Source organism: Sapajus apella, unplaced genomic scaffold (assembly GCF_009761245.1).
Source record: "Sapajus apella isolate SASKATOON/1434 unplaced genomic scaffold, GSC_monkey_1.0 scaffold39, whole genome shotgun sequence".
Classification (NCBI taxonomy): Eukaryota; Metazoa; Chordata; class Mammalia; order Primates; family Cebidae; genus Sapajus; species Sapajus apella.
The window spans coordinates 20,864,882-20,884,934 of NW_022436979.1; the positions used below are offsets into that span (position 1 = coordinate 20,864,882).

The 20,053-nt window shown below is 40.2% G+C and overlaps 1 pseudogene; it reads left to right on the forward strand.

The window, feature by feature from the left end:
• Positions 1-2,451: 2,451 nt before the first annotated feature.
• Positions 2,452-18,427, forward strand: LOC116565142 (annotated as a pseudogene).
• Positions 18,428-20,053: the final 1,626 nt, after the last annotated feature.

The following is a 20,053-nucleotide window of genomic DNA, read 5'->3' on the forward strand; positions in this document are numbered from 1 at the left end:
TCTCTCTTCTGAGTAGGTGACCCAATAATTTATCATTTGAAATTGAAAAGAACTACCTATACTTACTCCCAGTCTATACATTTCAATCAAGGTTTTCTTATCAAAATGAGATATATGTTTCCCTTTCCATTAAGACCTTTTTGTTTGAAGTATTTATTGCAGAAATGTTCATGCACATACATGTATTTAGACAACAGTGTGATGAACCCATGTGTCCTTCATCTAAGTTCAGTAATTATGAACCTGCAGCCAACTGCCATTCTTTTGTACACCCACAGTCTCACTCTGCCTTGCCAACATGCAGAAGCAAATCCAATGCAGGATAATGAGTTATGTCCTGAGGCAAATATTACTCCGTTTTACTCATACCCAGCTCTGTCTCTTCCATCCTGTTTTGCTCATACCACCCCATCTCTGCCATTCTTTTCATCTTATCTTTTAGCTCTGCTGCTCTGATAGATGGACTCTGCCAGAAGAAAGACCATTAAGGTCAACATTGAATACAATCAACTCAAAGGAGGAGCTAGGCCAGCTGTGCCTCCTGCCTCCCCTCCTTTGCTCTCACCCTAGCTCCATCACAGTGGTTCCATGATGGCAGTGGGCGAGGCTCTGGTCCATGTGAGGTTCACCCGCCTACTGCTCTGTTTCTATCTGGATGGCCCCAGATTGGGCTTTCTCAACACCAAAGCCTCCCAGAAGTGGTGATATCCCTGAGGATAACTGGAGCCAATAGAGGCATGAACACCCGGGATGCCAAAGGCACCTTGTCTACATGAAGGTCAGTAAGTATTTGATATTCAAATCCTACTCTGTGTTCACCTGCTTAGACCAGGGTGCTGTTTTTGAGGGCCAACTTTTTGTCCAGGATGACTGTTACTCTCATGGTTATGTGGAAGGGGACCCAGAACTCCTGGCTGCTCTCAGCAGCTGTTTGGGGGGCTTCCAAGGAATACTACAGATAAAGGGCGCTACTTAAAAAATCAAGCCCAGAAGGCTTTTGGCCACATTTGAACATCTGATATATAAGATGGACAATGAAGAGACACAATTCCCACCCATGAGATGTGGGTTAATAGAGGAAGAAATAGTAAGACAATTGAAGTTTCGAGATCCTTCCACTCTAACGCCAAGTGGCTTTGAGGGCCAGTGGACCCACACGTTGTTTGTTGAACTGGCAGTAATGGTAGATCATGAACGATTCCTTTATCTGGACAGTAATACCTCAAATGTGCAGGAGGAAATACTCATGCTGTATCAAAAAGCTGATGCATTTCATATTCCACTGGGTGCTGTTATTACTGTAGTGGGACTTGAGATCTGGACTCAAGAAAACTTCATTACAATAGATACTGCAAGAGTTGGCCTGAAGAATTTTGCAGATAGAAATAAACTAGTTTTTATGCTGTCATTCCTCATGATGTTGCATATCTTATCGTAAAACACTCCTATGGTGTTACTCTTGGCTTAGCCAATGTTGGAACAGTATGTTATAGAAAAAGTAATTGTGCAATTGTTTCAGACATAACAGAGTGGGGTTTTTTGCACTTGTAGTAGCACTTGAGCTTGGTCATAATTTGCCTATCACTCATGATATAAAAAATGTTCATGTGGCAAAAAAGGTGTATAATGTTTCCAGTGGCAACTTCCACAAAAAGATTCAGTAACTGCAGTTATGTAGATATTTTCAGACCGCTGTAAAAACGACCTGCATGCGTGCTTCACCAAATCGAGGTAGAATCATGACACAGAGCACTACAGGAATGGTGTGGTTGAAAAAGAAGGGTGTGACTAAGGAGCTTACAACTGTGTGAAGAAGATCCATGTTGTTTTGCAAACTGCACTATCAAACCTGGGGCTACTTGTGCCTTTGGGCCTTGCTGCAAAAAACTGCCAGATCAGGCCATCAGGTGGAGTGTGCAGAGAAGGGTCCCGTGAACGTGATTTCCAGGGTGGTCCGGCAGGACTTCGCATGTGTGTGCGGAAGATGCATATTTGCAGGACAGGATCTCCTGCAAGGGCAGAGGCCACTGTTATGAAAAGAGATGTAATAGCCATGATGAGCAGTGTAGACAAATGTTTGCTCAGGTACCCAAGAACACAAATCAGAGTTGCTGCCATAATATGAACATCCAGGGTGATGGTCACTTTTTTGGGTCACTGTGGTTTCAATGGCACCAAATATGTAAGATGTGAGGTCACAGATGTCTTGTGTGGGAGAGTTCAGTATGAGAATGTGCAAGAAATCCCCCTTTTGAGAGATCATTCTGCTGTGCCCTGGACTCACTTCAATGGTGTCACGTGCTGGGGTATGACTATCACATGGGGATAAGCACTCCTGATATTGGTGACGTGAAAGATGGTACAGAGTGTGGTTCAAAACATATCTGCATGCACAGGAAATGTGTCCCTATGTCATTTTTGAACAGTACTTGTTAGCCCGTGACCTGCAATATGAGAGGAGTCTGCAACAATAAACATCACTGCCTTTGCAACCGAGAGTGGAAGCCACCTGACTGCCTGACAGAGGGCAATGGAGGCCGTGTTGACAGTGGCCCACTACCCCCAAGGAAAAAGCTAGAAAATGAGGTGCACAGGACAAGGGATGTAACACTATATTTATGGATTCCCTTTTGCTTTTACTTTGCTTTCTGTTTACGTTTTTGTTGATCATGCACAGAAAAACAAAGACGAGCCAAATGCTCAAACTTTACCTGAAAAAGCAGAGCAAAATGTTCAAATGTCTCCTGAGAAAGAAAAGCTAAATGTTCGAACTTCGCCTACGAAAAACTTGAAAACAAATTAAAACTTCAGAAAAGAAGCTTAATCATTCATGAAATTTCTCGTGTATTAATTTTTGGTGTGCTGTCAAGAGGAATTTTATTGCATGTGCCTGAGACCACGGACAGAATTTAGAATCACAAATGTTGGCTATTAAATAAAGGTAATGCCAGGATGTTCCTGTTTTTTCATATTTTAGTGTTTTATTTGTTATAAAGTTAGACTTGAGTTTCTTGAGCAAAGACAGCTCACAAACGGGTTTTATCTGTTTTAATTCTCTGTCTCTCAATTCCAAGCCTCCTTCCCCTTTTCACTTTTTCTCCTTGTGCTTTGTCACAGGGAGAATAGGAACCTACACATTGCATTTCTTGTTTGCCAGTCCTCTCTGTTAGTATCTGCCATTGGGGGAACTAGAGAGAGACTGGAAGTCGGAGAGAACCGTCCGATACCTGTTTACGGCAGTGTTACCTGAGTAACACACAGTTTCTGCCTTGGCAGCAGCAGTAGCTTTGTGCCTGCATGTTTTTCCTACGTACATTCCATAATGCCCAGAACCAATAGCATTGTCAGCCCGAGAGATAACAGCACCGTGATCAATCATGGAACTCAGCTTCAGAGGTCTGAGTCCCCTCACAGAGTCTGCGTCCTCTACCAATTCCAGAGGTTTCAGCAGTAGGCTGGCTCTACCCTGTCCTCAGAGGCTGAAGTCCTGGAACCAGGAGATCTATTCCAAGCCTCTGGGTTCCAATAACCCCATTCCCTTCCCTTTGATCTCTAGTCCTAGTAGTGATCACTACGTCTTCCTGTTAGTGACTCGTGGTTAGCCCAGGGTGTGGTTTCTCCTTTGGTGACTGAAGTCTAAATGACACAGTCCTTACCTTGCTAGGGTGGAAAACACAGGAAGGAGTCAGACATCAGAAGCTTTGGAATTTTCTCCCCATTGCCCTTTCCCATCTTGGGGAAATGATTGAAACTTAGATACGCTATTTTCAAAATCTGAAAGAGAATAGCACTTACCACTCAACTCATCTATAATTTTGGTAACAAAAGAGGATAAAGAAGATCCAGCTCTATATAAGATATAATAAGTCTTAGAAAGCCATGTTTTCTCTGAGAAAATGCCAGAATTCCCAGTTAAACTTCAAAAACCATATTTTAAGAGCATCAGAAGTTGTGCAAGCAAAGAGTATTTAATGAACTAAAACTTTAGGCAGGGAAACAGTTCTGAAATGAGTTGAATATTGCAGTCATTCCTTTTTCTGGAGCACTTACAGATGCTGGATATGAATTGAGGATTACATTTGACCTAGTTAGACAACCTATGCTGAGAGACCAACCCTCTTCATTGCTGCACAGACTAGATTCACAAATTAGATGTTCTGGAGCTCCAATTCCAAATCATTTCTCCCCAGGTCACATATGATAAATGTTAAGGCTTTGTGGGATGTTGATGAGCTGACCTCAGTGTTATCAAAGGACACAGCTTCCTAAACTCATGTTTTATTTCGGATACGAAGCAGAGTTAAACAGGGATTGTCTCCCTGTTAAGACAACCTAATTTGGGGCTTGCATGTAGCAAGAGGCTGGTGAGCTGGGCTGTGAACCTTTGCATAATAGAGATAAATCCTTACAATGTTGCAGAGCTGAGGAAATAGAGCCATACCGACTCCCAAGTGAAAGTCTGGCAGGCCCAGACCTCAGCAATATGAAAGGGGAGAATTAGTCCAAGATTCATGAAAAACTTACTCACTTCATACCTGGCTCAATTCATGATTGACTCAGGTGATTAATCTGCTCCTCAGTCAGTCTAACAGAGAAAAGAGGGAAACATCTCCAGTGGGGGCACCCAGAGCACCTGCAATTGCTTTATGATCAGTTACCTGATAAAGTAACTCATTTACATGCATGTTGTGAGTAAAACAAGCATGGCCTATTATCAGAGAATGAAAAAAGAAGAAAGAAAGAAGCAAAGGGAGACACTGTAAGTAGCATCAAGATGGTCCAGACAGGAGAGCACATATACAGCGGGGTACATTTTTAAAATGACTATAATAATTACCACACTTTAAATTAGAAGGAAAAATGCACACAATACGTCAAACAATGTAGAATATCCTCCATAAGCTGGAAATTTTCAAATGGATATTTCAGAGCTAAATATAATTTAAGAACTCAGCAAATACATTGGACAGTAGATTGGGCAGCTCAGATTACAGAACTGCTTAACTGGAAGACAGGTCAAGGGAAAGATTCCCACACCGAAGCACACAGAGGCCAAGCATGAAACTTAAGAGATGAAGTGTATGAACAGTGCAAGAAGTTCTAACATCCCTAACATAGGAATCCTGGAGAAAATAAATGAGACTTGAACAGTGGTAATATTCAGAGCTGTTTGTTGTCAATTGCTTTAAAAGGAAGATAAGATTTTTAAACCACTGGTTCCAAGGGGGTCACATATTTCCCAGAGGTATCTTTTTCTTTTCTTTCTTTCTCTTCTTCAGATGGTATCTTTCTTTCTTAATAAAATGTCTTAAATTTGCTTATTCTTTCATCTGCCAGTTCAAATCTTTTTATTATCCTCTCTGTAAAATGTTTCATTTTGATAATTATACTTTTCACTTCAGAAATTTCCATTCAGTTATTTGATAAAATTTCCATGTCTTATATATATTCAGAGTTGCTTTTGTATAACTTATGTTTGGGCAGAAGTTGTGCTCAGTCCTCTTCAGTCAGTGAGAAATGTACTTCTTAGTTCTAAGACTTTTGTGGCGTTGTTAGGATTTTTCACATATATCTGTAGACCATATAGTCATGTCCTCTGAAGAAAAACAGTTAATTTGACTTCTTGCTTTCCAATGAATGGCCTTCATTTCTTTTCATCTCATGGCTCTGGCTAGGACTTCCAGTACTATGTTGAATAGCAATGATGACGATGGACCTCCTTGCCTTGTTCCTGATCTTAGAAAAAAAAGCTTTAATTTGCTATCATTGAGAACGTTAACTGTGAGCTTGTAATACATGACTTTTATTATGTTGAGATTTTATCATGAAATATTCTTGAATTTTGTCAGATGCCATTTTCTGTAATTTTCAAGATGATCACATGAATCTTATCCTTTATTCTATTAATGTGATATAAATGTTGATTGATTTGCATATGTTGAACCATCCTTGAATTTCAGGGCAAATTCACACTTTGTCAGAGTGTATGATCCTTTCCTGGATATACTGATGAATTCAAATTGCTAGTACTTTATTGAGGATTTGGCACCTAAGTTCATCAAAGATATTGGCCGGTAGTTCTCTTTTCTTGCGGCAGCTTTGTGTAGCTTTAGTATAAGGGTGATGCCGGACTCATAAAGTCAGTTGGGAAGTGTTTCTTCTCCTTCAGTTTTTTGGGACAGTTTGAGAAATACTGGTGTTCATTATTAAGTGTTTGGTAGAATTCACCAGTGAAGCTTATTGGTCCTAGGCCTATATTTGTTGTAAGATTTTTGATTACTCATTAAGGCTCCTTATATGTTATTGATATATTCAGAGTTTCCAATTCTTCTTAATTCAGTCTTAGCAGGTTGTATGTGTCTTGCAAGTTATTCATTTACTCTAACATCTGATTTACTTGTGCACACTTGCTTATAATAAGCCCTTATAATTTTTTTATTTCAGCAACAGGTGATATAATGCTTCTCCTCTATTTCTGGCTTTATTTATTGTAGGTCACTTTCATTTTTTCTTAGTTTAACTAAAAGTTTTAAAATATTCTTTACCTTTTGAAAAATGCTTCATTTTATAACTTTTTTCTGTTTAAAAATTTTTTCTATATATTCAGCTCACCTAGTCTTTGCTATTTCCTTCCTTTTGCTAAATTTAGGCTTAAGTTATTCTTCTCTTTCTAGTTGCTTAAGGTGGAAAGTTAAGGTTTTTTTTTTTTTTATCTTTCTTTTTGTAATGTAGTTGTTTAATGCCATGAGTGTATGCTATAATTGTATGGCTTTTGCCACATCCCATAAGTTTGGAGCATGCTGTTTTTATTTTTGTCTTGCTATATTTTCTAATTTTCTTTTACTTCTTCTTTGACCTAGTGGTTGTTCAAAAGTTTATTGTTTAATTTTACATATTTGTGAATTTTAATTGAAAATGAAAGAGACTTTACAATTGATTCCACAGAACTACAAAGAATCATAATTGGCCTCTATGAGCATTTACACACCAAAATATTGATAACTGTAAAGAAAAGGACGAATACATAGAAACAGAAAACCTAAACAGTCCAATAACAAGTAAGAAGATTGAATCAGTAATTGAAAAACTCGTCAAAATAACAAAAGATCTCAGGATCCAATGGCTTTGCTGGTAACTCTATCAAACACTTAAGTAAAATTAGTAACAATTCTTCTCAAATTCCTTTCAAAAAATTGAAGAATAAAAAATAATTTCAAACTCACGTTACAATCAGCATTGATCTGACACCAAAGCCAGAAGGGGACACTACAAGAAAAAAAAAAATTACAAGTCAATATCTCTGATAAATGTGGGTGCAAAAATCCTTAACAAAATTTTAGCAAAACAAATTTAATAGTGTGTTAAAAGGTTTATACACCACAATCAAGTGGACTTTTCCCAGGGATGCAAGTATGATTCAAAATATGCAAATCAAAAGGGTACATACAACATATAAACAGGATGAAGGACGAAAATCATATGATTATCTCAATGGATGCAGACAAGGCATTTGACAAAATTCAATATCCTTTTATAATAAAAACTCTTAAAAAATTAAGTATAAATGGAATGTATCTCAACATCATAAAGCCTTTATATGACAAGCCAATAGCTAACATCATACTTAGTGGTGAAAACCAGAAGGATTTCTCCCTAAGATCAAGAACAGGTCAAGAGTACACAAGCTTATCACTGCTATTCAATGTAGCACAGAAAGTTCTAGGTACATCACTTAAGTAAGAATAATACAAAGCATTCAAACTGGAAAAAACTGAAATTGTCTTTGTTTGCCAATGATATTATATATAGAAAACCTTAAAGACTCCACAAAACCCATTTGAACTAATAAGTAAATTTTATATACTAACAACAAACTATCCTAAAAAGAAATCAGTAAATGATTCAATTCAAAATAGTTTTTTAAAAATACTTAGAAATAAATTTACCCAAGGATGTAAAAGATCTGTACACTGAAAATTATAAAACTTTGATGAAAGATATTGTAGACACAAGTAAATAGAAAGATATCTTGCATTTATGAATTGAAAGAATTAATATTGTTATAATGTCCATACTACCAAAATTGAACTACAGATAAAATGCAATCCATATCAAAATTCTACTGTCTTTCACAAAAATGGGGGAAAAAAACTCTCCAAAAATTTGTATGCAACCACAAAAACCTTGAATATCCAATGCAACCTTGAGAAAAAAGAACGAAGCAGGAGGCATCACACATCCTAATTTCAAACTATATTACAAGGCTGTAGTGAAAATGATATGGGACTACCATAAAAATAGACTCACAGCCCAATGGTACAGAACAGAGGTCCCCAAAGTAAATTCAGCTGAAGAATACTAATGGGAAAAGACAGTCTTTTTCAACAAATGATTTTGTGAATACTGGATATTTATATTCAAAAGAATACAGTTGGGCCCTTAATTTATACAATATACAAAAATCAACTCAAAATGGAGTAAAGACAAATCGAAGACCTATAAATGTAAACTCCTAAAAGAATACATAGGGAATATGTTTTTTGGCTCTGGTCTTGGCGGTGATGTTTTGTTTGACGTGACACCAATGCCACTGGCAACAAAGGCACAGATAAACGGGTGGAACTACATTAAACCAAAAAAGTTCTGCACAACGACGGAAGTCACAAAAGGAAAAGACAACCAGCAGAGTGAGAGAAAGTATTTTCAACCCCATTATCTAATATGGACTTAATATCCTAAATGTTTAAGAAATTCATACAACTCAATAGCAAAAACCCAAATTACCCAATATAAAAAATAGGTAAAGAATCTCAGAAACATTTTTCCAAAGAAAATATACCAGTAACCAACAGAGATATAAAAATGTTATCAGTATCACTAATCATCAGAGAAATACAAATCAAAACTACAGTATGATACCACCTCACATCTGTTAGGTTGGCTGTTACCAAAATATTAAGATATGAAGTACTGGTGAGGATGCGGAGAAAAGAAAACTTTTACACACTGATGGTAGGAATACGAGTTGAGAGAGCCATTATGGAAAACAGTATAAAGGTTTTCAAAAAAATAGAGCAACCATGTGATCCATCAATTTCACATCTGGATGTAAAGGAAGTGAATTCAATGTGTCAGGGAAATATCTGCATTCCAATGTTTATTGCAGCATTATTCACAGTAGCTAAGATGTGGAAACTACCTAGACATTGATAGATGGATGAATAAAGAAATTTTATACTCACACAACTCTTAACAATGGAGATATATTCTGACAAATGTGTCATTAGGTGATTCTGTCATTGTGCAAACATCATAGAGTGTACTTAGAAAAACTTTGACAGTGAAGTTTACTACATACCTAGGCTATATACTGTAACCTATTATTCCTATACTACAAACCTGTACAGCATGTTACTATGCTGTGGCAATTGTAAAACTGTAGCCTTTATAGTAAGTATTTACGTATCTAAGCATATCTATTTATAAAAAAGTATAGTATAAAAGATTAAAAAATGACACACCTGTATAGGGCACTTACTGTGAGTGGAGCTTACAGGACTGGAAGTTGCTCTGGCTGAGTCAGTAAGTGAGTGGTGAGTGAATCTGAAGGTCTGGGACATTACTGTGCACTACTGCAGATTTAATAAACATTGTACAGTTAGGCTACACTAAATTTATTTTAAAATGTTTCTTTTTCCCTAATAAATTAGCTTACTGTAACATTTTTACTTTATAAATGTGTAATTTTTTTAACTTTCTCTTTTGTAATAACACTTAGCTTAAAACACAAACATTGCACAGCTATAAAAAAGACTTTTAAAAGCTTTTTGTTAGAAACTAAGATACAAACACACATATTAGCCTAGGCCTACACAGGGCGAAAGGGAGTGCACTGGACTGCAGCTGGGAAATGGAGGTGCATATGTAGTGACTGGAAGTCCAGGAAGGCAACAAGGAAGCGCCTGGCCTCTGCAGTCCCATCTCCCTTGCCAGATGGGATTGGCCCAGAGTCAGGAAGACTTCTCACTATAGGGAAAAGGTAAGCAGAAGATCCCAACAGCCCCATTGCCACCACAAACACCTACAATCCTTATTACAGTAGAATCATAGTCCTTGCAAGCCCTGAGCTGCTAGGAATTCACACAGCCACATTGTTTTGAACTAGGAAAACAAGGTGTGCACTCCTCCCCCTCCACTCACTCCGTAAGCCAAGCCTGAGAAAAGGCCCTGTATTTTCCAAGGCAGACACACCCCTAGGCCAGGCCACATCTACATCCTAAGAAGCAGCCTCCTCCAGACACATACCCAGGCCAGCCAAGAAGCCATGTGACCACACTGCAGGCCTGAGAAACACTCCTGTGGGCAGCCGTGAAAAACATGCCAACTGAACAGCCTCATGGGTCACCCCCAGCAGAAACTGCCCCACAAGCCATTCCTGGCAGGAATGCCCCAGACTGTTCAAGCAACCGTGTGCTTATGCTCCTGGACAGATTAACAGCCCTGTGGCCTCACCCCTAGTCAGCCAGACCCCAGTTGGCTGACCCATCATGTGCACACATGGTCCCCAACCTGAGAAACAGCCCAGTGAGCCCACCCCTTCCAAAGCCAAACCACCATTGCCATAAATTCTGTCAGCCAAAGGCACTGAGAAACACAAATGCGACTAGTATAGAAACCTATGAAACCTACTCCATAAAATTGGAAGAGGCGAGTTTTCTACCATATGCATAGGAATCAATGTAGGCACACATCGACCATGAAAACAAGCAAGGAAATATGTCATCTCCAAAGAAAAACAATAATTCTCATGTAACAGACCCCAACATAAGGAAATGTATAGAATATCAGAAAAAGAATTTAAAATAATAATCTTAAGGAAATTCAGTAAAATACAGAATACAGATAGACAATTCAGCAAAATCACAAAAATTCATGACTTGAATAAGAAATTTTAGTAAGAAGATAAATATATAAAAAAGAACCAAACATAAATGCTGAAGCTGAAGAATTCAAGGAATGAAGTAAAAAATACAATCAAGAGCTTCAGCAACACACTGAAAGCAGAAGAAAGAATTTCTGAACTTGAAACAAGTCTATTGAAATAGGACAGGCAAACAAAAGACAGAAAAAAAAGAAACAAGAAAGTCTACAGGATTTATGGGGCACAATTACGTAAACAAACATTTACATTAGGGGTATTCCCAAGAGAGAAGAGAAGGAAAAATGAATAAAAGCTATATTTAATGAAATAATAGCTTTAAAATATATATAGGAAGCTCAAAGACAGAAGGAATAAGTTCCAATGCTCTATTCCAATGTAAGATAACTATAATTAACAATGTCATTTCAAATAATTAAAAGGAGGTTATCAAACATTCCCAACACAAAGAAATGGTGATGAATATGCTAATTCTCCTGATCTGATAACTATACACTCTATGTAAAATATATTGCTATGTACACCCCATGAGTATGTATAGTTATGACTTATCAATTTAAAAAGTGAAATTTAAAAAGTATAGCAAATACATAAACCAGTAACAAAGTCATTTATTATTATCAAGTATTATGTACTTACATAATTATATGTGCTATACTTTTATATGACTGGAAACAGAGTAGATAAATCAGTATCACCACAAGCATGTGAGCAATGCATTCCACTATAATATTATGATGTCTACAACATCACAAGGCAATAGAAATTTTTTAGCTCCATTATAGTCTTATGGGGCCACCATCATATATGTGGTCCATCATTGACCAAAATGTCACTACGTACTGCATAACTATATACAATGAAATATTATTTAGCCTGAAAAGAGAAGGAAATTCTGCATTGGCAGCAATGTGGATGAACCTGGAGGGCATTACGCTAAGTGAAATAAGGCAGACACAGAAAGACAAATATTCGATATCACTTATATGTGGAATCTAAAGTTGAACTGAGGGAAACAGAAAGTTAGAATGGTACTTGCCAGTGATTGGGGGTGGGGAAAAAGGTGAGTGCTGGTTAAAGGGTATAAACTTTTAGTTATAAGATGAATTATTTCTAGAGTTATATAGCATAGGTAGTATAGTTTATAATAATGTATTGCATACTTGGAATTTGCTATGGGAATAGAAGTTATATTCTCATACATCAGAAAAAAAGTATGTCAGGTGATAAATATATTCATTTGCTTAATTGTGGAAATCGTTACAGAAAGTACATTTATATCAAAATACCCATATTGTACTTATTTAATATATACTGGAAAAATGAAAGACAAGTGTAATACTCTAAATGTAGCCATAAATCTCTCAATTACCAAAAATGAACTTGAAACCTCCATCTACATCAATGGGTGGAGTGTTTCTGCTTTAAGAGTCGTTTTTCAAAATCTTGTGCTAAAAGATTTATTTGCTGCTGTACATTTTCCATAATCTTCTATTTTCCCCATTTTCTTCCTTTTTGAGCGTATAATGTATTTCCAACTACTGAGAAAGCTGTCTAAAATACTACTGATTGAACTACAATTGGCTTTTCTAAAAGCCACATGGGGAAAAAAATACTAAGGTAGTCATAAAAATTGCAGAAAATACAACCACTTGTTATTTTCCAATCTGTGTTTACACACTGGCAGAGACAGACTACAGGAACTTTACTTAAAATTTACTTTGTGAGTTCATGATTACTAGCAAAAATAATTTTTCACAGATTCCTAATATGCTAAACGTAAGCTTAAATAATGCTCTTTTCAAACCCTGGCCCTGTTGGATATCCTTTTATTTTATAAAAACTACTGGCCCCATTTAGAGTTAGAAGGAAAAAGGCAGAGCAGTAATTGAAATTATTTCATTTGCTATAATAAGTTATATATCTGTTAAGTCTCCAGATTCCAAAACTGCATTGTTACAGAAGCAGCAGAAAATTTCCAGCTTTAACTCATCTCCCATTTAATTCTAAAACATATCTGAAAAGTAATTGTTTTCCCATTTCATGCATGTCTTTTATTTTTATTTTTATTTTTAGGTTAGAAACAAAATTTAGAAATCTTTTCTGCTTCAAGGCAAAAGTATTTGCTCACTAAATATATTCTAGGAACAAGTTGTTTTTCGCTGAAGCCACTCTAATGAAGATATCGCAAAGCCAAAACGTTTTTCAGGGATCCACTGAGGGTTAGAAACAGCAGAGAAAAGACATACTGAAACCTGCGTGCAGGTTCCCGGAAGCTTATCATGTAGTTAAGATAAGAAATTATGTAACGATAACAACAAACAACTTTCATATAATATCACGTGTAAATATAACATGACGTAGCATATAAATGCATTATATGATGTGACTATGTGTCAGGCATCTGCTTAAGCACTCTTTGTACATTAACCCATTTAATACTTAGAGTGGCCTTACAGGATGGTTGTAATCACTCTGATTATTCACATTTTACAGACAAGAAAGTTGAGGACAAAGAGCAAAGCAATTGTAGAGCTAGAGCATTAACAGCCCATGTACCTCCCATGGCCATGCTTTTATTTACTGTACACTGCTGCCTCTCTTATTATATCTTGTCTTAAAAGGGCAGAGGCACCAAATGGGTTCAACAGAACTGCAGAGAATGGAAAGAAGTCACTGTGGCTTGAAGTAGCTAGGAGGGATCTGAAGAATAAAAGAGGCATGGAGCTAGGTCTTTTGTGATCAGGAAAAAGCTACTTTAAGCTCACAAGTTCAGGCAAAAAAAACCTAGAGAGCCTCTTTGACTTGCCCTTCTCTTTCATTACCACTCCCCACACATTCCATCATACAATTACCTCCTTCTTTCTTCTAACTGGCTTTCTAATTATTCTACTTCTCTTTGCTCCTACTGTCATTACAGCTTTCTATCATGTATTTTGCTTGAACTAATGCTTTAAGTCTCCTGGCTCACCCCCCTGCCCTTGACACTTTTCCAATTCATTCTCCACACAGTAATTAGAGCAAGGTTTCTACAAAACAAATCTGATTGTATTATTCTCTTGCTCAAAATTATTTATTAGCTCCCAATTTTCCTTAGGATAAGATATAAGTTCCTTAACTTGGCTGAGAATGCCCTTCATGGACTAACCATTGCATCATTCTGTAATCTCAGCCTCAGAGCAAACCCCATCACCATCAGCACCACCACAGCTCTTGGCAGCATACCTTTTTCCACTAATTAATTTCTTTGAATTCATCAAATATCTTTCTTGTTTCCTTGAGTTTTTCAAATAAATACTTTCCTTGAATATCTCCTTCTTCCCTGTTTCATATTATTTATCATTCAGGTCCTGGCATCAATATTACCTCATTTAGAATGTCATCCATAACTCCCAAAATGATGCTAATTGCTTGACTATGATCCCTATTATTATATTCTTATTTTTATGGGCAGTCATAAAAAGTCAGCATATTTTAAGATAATTACCAGTTGCTTCTTCAGTCATCTCTAAGACTAGAAGTCTGTGAGGTAAGAAACCCTTCTTTTATTATTCACTATTTTATCTCCAGTACTCAGGGTACCAAATTCCTCTCTCCCAAGCATACAAAAAGATGCCATGCACTTCTAAAGTAAATATAGCTGGGTGCAATGGCTCATGCCTACAACTCCAGAACTTTGAGAGGCCTAGGGAGGTGCATTGCTTGAGCTCAGGAGTTTGAGACCAGCCTGAGCACCATGGTGAAACCCTGTCTCTACGAAAAATACAAAAAACTAGCCAGATATGGTGGTCTGTGCCTGTAGTCCTGGCTACTCAGGAGCCTGATGTGGGAGGATCACTAGCGCCCAGGAGGTCAAGGCTGCAATGAGCCAAGATTGTCCCACTGTACTCCAGCCTGGGTGACAGAGTGAGACCCCATATCAAAAAGAAATAAAAAGGTAAAGATAGGTAAACTTGAAAGTATAGCAGTGTAAATTACCTGAGCTAAAGCACAGGGGAAGAAAAGATTATAATGAATCCATCAATAACAGAGCCTTGGACAATGAGTACAATAGCTAGTGGATTAAAGATTTAAAACTAGAGTACTCGAAAAGAGACAGCTTCGAATAATGGCTTAAAATATTTAAATTTCGTGAAAATCATAAACCCAGTATTTCAAGAAACTTAACAACCCGCTGGTGAGTTTTATTTTGCTTTAACAAAATAAAAACCACAGCAAGCCATATCGTAATGTAAATCATCGGTAAATACTTGTATTCTCTGGATCTTTATAAAGATTCAGAGGATAATAGCTACATATGTATTTCAGGGAACAACAATAGCAATTGTCTCTGACTTGTGGTCAAAAACAATGTGAGAAAAAAGGCAATGGAAAGATATCTATCTTAAAGTCTTGACAGAAAGAAAGAAACATTATAAAGCTAGAATTATATAACTAGAAATTATTTAAGAAATGAATTCAAATAAAATATTTTCCAGACAAACAAAAGCAGAGAGAATTTATTGTCAGCAAATATGCACTATGAGAAATGCCAAAGAAAATTCTTCAGAGGGAAGGGAAATAATATCAGATGAAACATGTATCTCTAAAATGAGGGATTTCAGAAATAGAGAATATGTAGGTAAATACAAAGTGTATGTTTCTATTAATTTTGTTACAAGATAAATGGTTGTTTGAAGCAAAAATACTAATTAACTGGTTGCATTAGCATTCTCCAGAGAAACAGAACCAATAGAGAAAGAAAAATAGAAAGAGATTAAGAGAAAGATTGATTGTAAGAAAGTGGCTTATGCAATTGCTAGCAGTCTTCATGACCAGGAAGAGCAGCTGTTCCTGTGCAAAGGCAATCAGGCAGAAGAATTTTTTTCTCTCATCAGGGGGAGGGTCAGCCTTTAGTTCTAGTCACACCTTCAACTGACTGGATGAGGCTCACCCGATATTGGGAAGAGCAGTGTGCTTCACCTAGTCTACCAACGTAAATGTTAATCTCATCCAGAAACACCCTTGCAGATACACTCAAAAGAATGTTTATCAAAATATCTGGGCACCACCTGCCCTAGTCTAGTCAATACGTAAAACTAGACATCACAAGTCTACCCCTTGTCAACCTGGCAGCTACAGCAACTCCTTAAATCATACTTAAACTCCAAGTAAAGACAGTAACAAGCCCATGATTTCACCTAGTCTGATATCACTACCCTGTGTGAAACCAAAAACACACTACCTCCTTCCCCAGAAGAGGAGATAAAGTCCTTGTGTGATATTTACTTTTCTTTTTGAAGTCACATAACTTCATTATTATAACATAAAGTTAACAATACTTCATTACTATGACATAAAGTCAACATATCTTTTCTTACATAATAAGGATATAATAGAGGAAAAGTAAGATATATGCACATAAACAAACATAGTCAGTAAAAATAGAGGACGCGAGGCCTTAACGCGGATGAACTCCTGGACTTTGCGGCCTTGACCGAGGGCCTCCCCCAGATGTGCGCTTCATAGAGTGCATGCCCTTTGACGGCAACAAGTGGAACTTCAAGAAGATGGTCAGCTATAAGGAGATGCTGGACACTGCCCGGCAGCAGTGGCCAGAGCTGGAGAAGCTGCCAGAGCACAGTCAAGGCCTTTAAAATCCTGGCTTCCAAGGCCAGATCAGCTTCATCACATCCACATCCGAGCATTTCTGTGGGACCTGCAACCGCCTGCGAATCAAAGCTCATGGCAACCCCAAGGTCTGCCTCTTTGGAAACTCAGGTATCTCTGTGGGATCACCTGTGAGCTGGGTCCTCTGAGCAGGAGCTGCTGAGAATCATCGGGGCTGCTGTGGGCAGGAAGAAGCGGCAGCATGCAGGCATGTTCAGTATTTCCCAGATGAAGAACTGGCCCATGATCCTCATCGGTGGGTGACCCGTCAAGTCATTTTTGATGTTCCATGATTCCCCACCAGCCAATCCAAGCATTTCCTCCTGGGATGCCCTCCATGTTGAGGGTCTATGGTCCAGAATGAGTTTCTCCAGCCAGATGGCCACTTTATGGAAAGGATACAGGGTCCCCCAGATCCCTCCTCTAGCCCAGCAGCAGCTGGGGTCTGGCTCCTTTCAGAGACACGACACTTCCCATGCAGACTCAGATGCCAACTCAAAGTGCCTTAGCCCAGGTTCCTGGGCTTCTGCTGCCCCCTCAGGACCCCAGCTAACCTCAGAACAACTGACTCATGTGGACTCGGAAGGACGGGCAGCGATGGTAGATGTGGGCAGGAAGCCAGACACAGAACGGGTGGCTGTGGCCTCAGCCGTGGTCCTCCTGGGGCCTGTAGCCTTCAAGCTTGTCCAGCAGAACCAGCTCAAGAAAGGAGATGCCCTGGTGGTGGCCCAGCTAGCTGGAGTCCAGGCAGTCAAGCTGATCAGCCAGCTGATCCCTCTGTGCCACCACGTGGCCCTGAGCCATGTCCAGGTACAGCTGGAGCTGGACAGCACACGCCATGCCATGGAGATCCGGGCATCTTGCCGGACTCGGGGCCCCACCGGGATGCAGATGGAGGCCCTGACCTCTGCTGCAGTGGCCACCCTCACCCTGTACGACATGTGCAAGGCTGTCAGCAGGGACATCGTGTTGGAGGAGATCAAGCTCATTAGCAAGACTGGTGGCCAGCGCGGGGACTTCCATCAGGCTTAGCTCCTTCCTGCTGTTCTCACCCATGGCCCAGACAGGCCTGGAGATGGGATGTAATTTGGGCTGAGGGAAAGATGTCAGGCTCCTTTAATCACAGTCACTGTTTGTTTACCTTGAGCAGTAAACCCAGAGAGCCTGCTCTACTACTAGACCTGCTGCCAGATGATCTCTAATGATTGATGGAGCTTCCTTTCTGTAGGGAAGATACCAGCAGGCCCTCAAGCCTTCCAGGATAGACACTAAGGTCATGGGAGCAGGAATGCAGACAGCAATGCTAGGTAACTGAGAAATCATGTTCTTTGTGGACTATTTCAGACCACCAGTTTCAGAAAGTCCAGCACAGAACTTTTCCGTCTCATTTTGGGTTTTCTCTTCTCCTGCCCTCCTGAGGAGAGATTAAGGGCTCATTAAACAGAGGAGCCCACTTTGAGGAGAGCAAAGCACAAGCTTGGCTGAGTAATGCATCCCAGCTTCTCCCCAGGAGCTCTGCCTTCCTCAGTCTGTGGGGCTGCAGCCCTGTCCTGACCTGACTTCATCTCTTCTTCTGCCCAAGTCTGTGTCCCTTCAAACTTGCAGGCTTTCAGCTTAACCGCTGCCCAGTCTTGCTGGCCCCGTTTCCTCAGGACCCCTCCTCTGAAACAGGATATGCACACGTGGGTCATAGCCCTAAGGACTCCTGACGGACCACGCAGCCCACACCTGGCCCTGCTCATGGCTGTTTCACCCACCCCGCTTGATTCTGAAGCCTATCAGGGAAAGAAGACGACAATAGATTGCCTTCACCCTCACAGCGCACAAATAAAGCTATGATGCCAAAAATAAATAAATAAATAAATGGGAAATACTCATAATAATTACAGTTCTCATTTCTGTAATGAGGCGCATGGTCACAGCTGGTATTTATAACTAAGATCCTGTACTTTGCCTTTAGCAAGCACCTCAGCTCTGGTTGTGATTCTTTATTGGCTGGGTGTGGTGGCTCATGCCTGTAATCCAAGCACTTTGGAGGCCAAGGCAGGTGGATCATCTGAGGTCGGGAGTTCAAGACTAGCCTGAGGAGCATGGTGAAACCTTGTCTTAAAAAAAAAAACAAAAAAAGAAAGAAAGAAAAAGTAAGAAATATAATTGAACATAATTATACTCATAATTAAAAGCATAATCTTGTTTTATTGCTCTTCGTTTTAATGCATTTCACAAATGCTTCGTATGCTACAAAATGAACATTTGCAGCAACCTTGCATTGAGCGAGTTCATTGGTGCCATTTTTCAAACATTATGTTTACTTTGTGTCCCCGCGTCAGCATGTTTTAAACATAAATATTTTTCATTAACGCATATATACTGTTTTTCAGACGTAATGCTTTGCACACTGAATGGATTACAGTGCAGTGCAAACATGACTTCCATACGCACTGGCACACGTGCACACAATGCACACACACATTTCCCAATCTATACGCAGATATCAGTGAAAATAATGCAGAGAAGCATCGCCAAAGTCGTGAATTATGGACCTGAGATGGGCTTATGCTAAGGGCTTTCATTTCTCAAAACCGGGTGAGAATTCTGGGGAATTCAGTGAGGGGCAGCGGGTGGCACAGCGCTGATCACCTTTTGGACGAGACTGGACACACCACGGCACCGCGTAAGAGGGAACGGCGAGCACCGCTGTCCGGACGGGCCGCCGCTGTCCAGGCCGGGCTGGGTCCGCGGGGCGGCCGCGGGCCCCGGATTTCGTGAGCACGCGGTCCGCTGCGTCCCCGTGTTCCTGCTGACAGCGGCCTCTCCCTCGGCGCACGGCTTACCAGCTAAGACCCTGGAGGAGACGGCCGCGAGGTCTGCAGTTCCGGTCCGTCCCCGGCCCCTTCCCCTGTGCAAACCGTGCTGCTCTCAGCGGGGTCCACACGTCTGGGCGCGAACCCGTCTGGGCCCGCCGGCGTCGTGAAGAGCGTCCCCCGTTCCCCGAGTGCCGCTTGGGCTTCCTGTCACATGACATTGTCCGCCACTTTTGGTTCCCTGACCCGGAAGCTCTTGGGCCACCGGTTTGGGGTCGGAAAGGACGGACAGCTGCCTGTTCCCCGCCGGACCGACGCCGGGGCCCTCCCGTAAGCTGCTCCAGGGCCTCCTGCCCGGAAGGGGAACCACTGCTGCTCCGGCGTTGTCGCTGGCCGGACGCGCGGGTGGACGGACTGAACTGACGGGAGCTCCGGGTGAGGTAAGGCCACGGGACCAACTCTGACCAGGCCCGTCTGCGGACGCAAGGGGAGTCTAGTCACCTCCCTGGGTCTCCACGTGGAGACAGCAGGTGGATTGAGTCAGGCCCGTGTGCGGACCCAAGGGGAACCTGGTCACCTCCCGGGGTCTCCGTATGCAGACAGCAGGTATATTTAGTCAGGCCCGTCTGCGGACGGAAGGGGAGCCTGGTCACCCCCCAGG